The following is a 5,004-nucleotide window of genomic DNA, read 5'->3' as shown; positions in this document are numbered from 1 at the left end:
AAGAAAATATAGGATTAGATTTTTGACTGAAAAATAGGAGACATTCTGAAAGGAAAACATAAGTTAGGGTTATGATTCAAAACTGATTCAAAAGTAGGAGATAGTCTGTTAAAGAAAAACAAAGGATTTATGTTTTGATTCAAAACTGAAAATAAGACACATTACGAAAATAAAAAATAGGATTAGGGTTTTGATTAAAAAATAGTAGACATTTCCAAAAGAAAATATAGGATTAGATTTTTGACTGAAAAATAGGAGACATTCTGAAAGGAAAACATAAGTTATGGTTATGATTCAAAACTGATAAATAGGAGACATTAAGAAAAGAAAATATAGGATTCGAGTTTTAATTGAAAGATAGGACACATTCCAAAAATAAAACGTAGTATTAGTGTTTTGATTCAAATGTAGTAGCTATTTCGAAAAGAAAATATACTATTAGTGTTTTGATTGAAAAATAGGAGATGTTACTGTAAGAAAACATAGTATTAGGGTTTTGAGTCAAAAATTGCTGGCATTACAAAAATAAAAGAAAGAATCAGATTTTGATTGAAAAATAGAAGATATTCCAAAAAGATAAACCATGTTAGGGTCTTGATTCAAAACTAATAAATAGGAGATATTAAGAAAAGAAAACAAAGGATTAGGGTTTTGATTGAAAGATAGGATACCTTCTGAAAAGAAAACATAGGAATAGGATTTTCATTCAAAAATAGTACACATTTCTATAAGGAAAGAAAGGGTTTGGGTTTTGATTCAACAATAGTAGATATTTCAAAAATAAAAGAAAGCATTAGGGTATTGATTCAAAACTGAAAAATAGAACAAATTTTGAAAGGAAAACATAGGATTAGTGTTTTGATTAAAAAAATTGTAGACATTCTTAAAAGAGAAAATAGGATTAGTTTTTTGATTGAAAAATAGGAGACATACCAAAACTAAAACATAGGTTAGGGTTCTGATTCAAAACTGATAAATAGGAGATATTGAGAAAAGAAAATGTAGGATTCTGGTTTTGATTGAAAGGTCGGCTACATTCTAAAAATAAAACATACGATTAGTGTTTTGAATCGTGTATAGTCGGCATTCATAAAAGAAAACCTACACATAGATTTTTGATTGAAAAATAGGAGACGTTACTATATGAAAGCATAGGATTAGAGTTTCAAATGAAAAATAGGACATGTTCTAAAAAGAAAACACACGATTAGGGTTTTGATTCAAAAATAACAGACATTCTAAAAGAAAAGAAAGGATTATGTTTTTGATTAAAAAATAGGATACATTCTGAAAAGAAAACATAGGTTATGGTTTGATTGAAAACTGATAAATAGGAGATATTAAGAAAAGAAAATATATTATTCGGATTTTGATTGAAAGATAGGTGACATTCCAAAAAGAAAAAAAAAACATCGGATTATAGTTTTGAATAAAAAATAGTAGACATCCTGGAAAGAAATGAAAGGATTAGGCTTTTAATTAAAAAATAGGAGACATTCCAAAAAGAAAACAAAGGATTAGTTTTTTTATTAAAGACTTAGAAATAGGACACATTGCAAAAAGAAAACATAAAATAAGGCTTTCGATTAAAAAATAGTAGTTATTCCAAAAAGCATAATTATGGAAGGTCCAGAGGAGGAAGAAGGACTAAAAAAGGAATTCTTATCGATATTTTGGGATGAAAATGGATTTATGGATGTAATAGTGTGCGTGTAAACTCCAGTTTCAAAGCAGCTTCTGGTTTTCTCTTGGCTAAATGGTTCACTAGTGGGAGATCAAGCTTGAACATTCAAAAACATAGGATTACAGTTTTGATTGAAAAATAATAGGGATTATAAAAAGAAAAAAATTAGTATTAGGGTTTTGATTGAAAAATAGGAGACATTACGATAAGAAAAAATAATATTAGTGTTTTCATTAAAAACCAAAAAATAGGGGGTATTTCCAAAACATGATATGATTACAGTTTTCAATCAAAAGAAATATGAGCCATTTTGAAAAAAAACATAGAATTAGGGTTTCGATTCAAATATAGTAGGCTTTATGAAAAGAAAACGTCGGATTATGTTTTTGATTGAAAAATAAGAGACACTACTATAAGAAAATATAGGATTAGGGTTTTGATTAAAAAATAGTAGAAATCCAGGAATAAAGTTTTGATTGAAAACTAGGAGGGATTAGGAAAAGGAAAAATAAGATTTTGATTTTGATTAAAAAATATGAGATTCCTAAAAAAAACATTAGATTAGGGTATTAATTAAAAATTACAAGACATTCCCAAAACAAAAGAAATAACTATGGGTTCGATTAAAAACAAATTAGACATTCTCCTAGCACGATCGTAGGGGTGTTCCTCTCGCTGAAAATTACTGGATTGTCTAAACACTTGAATCACATAATTCCAATACTAATACGCCATTGCATCAGCTCCTAGCACGATCGTGCTAGGAGTACACAAACTATGTCCCTTCTCCAGACTTGTGCTATAGTAATTTACTACACTATATGCTACAGTACTCAACAATAGTGATTTCACTACAGTAACAGTGCTTCGCCTACTGTAGAAATCACCTGGAATAATCAATGGAGAATCACGGTCATGCTCATATTGTGCTTCACCCAGAACACTGTACTCTCATCCCTTTTCAAACTATAATTGCGTTGAATCCTGTTCTTTTGCACAAGAATCTGTTCTCCTACACAAATAGACAATAATACCCATAGTAGCACTGAATCACTATAAATACATGCTTCAAAACAAGATAAATACATGAAAAAGGATATGGACATATATATATAATGCATTCATCATCTGCCCTTGCTTCACCTGTGCACGACTGTGCTAGGAGAATCTTTTGCGTGCTTCCCCCGTTGGGTAGAAATTATCTTCAGACTAGAACAATCAAGGGGATGAGCATGGTCGTGCTAGGATTGTGCTTGGCTCAAAAGCACTCCCATGCTTGAATTATCACCGGGTCATCTCCAGGTTGAAATAATTAGTGGGATAGAGCACGGTCGTGCTCTGCCCGTGTTCAAGTTGGGCACTTAGCTAAATCTTTATTATTTGCTCGTTCTGTCCTCTATTTCACTCCAAATTGCTTCGAGCCCCTAAATTCTGCACAAAGAACAAATATACCCAGAATAGCACCAAATATGCACAAACATATGCTAATGGACGCATAACAGAATGAATTGAGGGTAAATAAACATGATATAAAATGCACTCATCAGTTACTCAGTGAGGGGATTAGCATGGAACTATACAATCATACACTTCCAAAAATAAAGATAAACAATATAACAATAACATGTTTTAAAAAAAATTGCATATGCTCAAAATAAAGGAAAATAATGAACGCAGAGTAACAGTAAATTTCTCAAAGAATAATGTACGGTGGTAAAACTAGTTTTACACTATCAATTTATCAGTGCCAGGTTCCAACGTAAATCAACATTATTTTATTTTTCTAAACAACTCAAGAGATCTACGTTTAAAGAAAGCATGAAATATTATACTAAAATCAATTTGTTTCCATGATTTAAAAAGAATTAAGCAATTTCATAACACAAAGCTTAATAATCCTAACATGTTAAATTTTTCAAGAGTTCAACAATAACAATAACGAAAATAGCATAAGTAACAAGTACAAAACAAGAATTCAGGTTTGTGTAAATAATGTACACTAACAAAACCTTTTTTAATATCAATGTTATAAAAACCAATTTCAAACCCAAAAATCATCCATTCTTTTAAAATAACTCCACAAATCAGGGTTTTAAGAAATAATTAAATCATTAATTGACAACATAATAATTAACATCCAAAACTTATAGCTCATACATGATTAAATTGAAATACAATGTCAAAAAAACACTATAAATAACAAGAATTTAAGCTTTCCTCAATGAAAAACACAATAACAAAATTTTGAATTCATCAAAGAAACGAAAACAAGTCTAAAATCAAAAAATCATATATTTTCTTTGAATAACTCAACAATTCAAAATGTTTAGAAAATAAATAAGTAAATAAATAAATCAAAAGTCGATAGTATGACAAATAGCCTCAGAAACCCTCCATTAATAACCTTGGCCTCGGTTAGGTCAGGAACCACCAAGATGCACATCTCTTGGTGTTGCCCATTGGGGAACCCGTGTGGTGACTTTGGGTACCCGACCCTCCACACCTTTTAGGCTCTCTACGTGGTCCCTGAAAGGGTGATACCACATCCGAGTCTTACACGCCACACCAACTAGGTTAGCCAATGGAAACTCTAACCCTTACTGCAGTAAGTATTGGGGATCCTCCCATGTCACCTTCGAAAGATAAAAATAACAATCCAACCCGTAGCCTCAGTATATACATTAACATGAAACCATAATTGTAATCAAAATATCACAAGCTTTCACGCATACAACTTTCACTCCAATAGTGAGTAAGCTATTCAAAACATCACAATTTGGACATCTTTTCATCAAATAAGCATCATTTTAAAAATAATCCTCGAGTACACTTTTCAAGCAAAACATCAACAATAACACAAAGTGTGTTGCATAAACAGTTTGCATAAATTCATTTAATATCATGACAAGAGTCTCAAGTTTCATGAAAACATACATTTTGGAATATTTATAACTCAATAATAAAGTTTTCAAACACAAGTACGATGTTCTTGTAACTATCTTTGAATGAACTCAATCATGATCCAAAATTTGTTTTCAAATACCATAGAAAACATTTCAAGAACTTTTAGCAATGTTAACTCATCATTTAAAGGAAATGTAAAACCATTCTCATCTTAAATTCACAACTTTTCACATAAACCATCCTTACTCCAATAGTGAGTAATTTGCACATAACAAATCAAATAAAGTCTATGCCAATCATGAAACAATTTTTTCCTTCTAAGAAGAAATTATTTTTAATATTTATTTGAAGATAGATTTCAAGAACTATGTTTTTTAACACAAATAACATACTGGCAAATATTCTAAATATCTCAT

The sequence above is a fragment of the Dioscorea cayenensis genome, chromosome 17 (assembly GCF_009730915.1).
Source record: "Dioscorea cayenensis subsp. rotundata cultivar TDr96_F1 chromosome 17, TDr96_F1_v2_PseudoChromosome.rev07_lg8_w22 25.fasta, whole genome shotgun sequence".
NCBI lineage: Eukaryota > Viridiplantae > Streptophyta > Magnoliopsida > Dioscoreales > Dioscoreaceae > Dioscorea > Dioscorea cayenensis.
Note: the sequence above shows the minus strand (reverse complement) of the source record.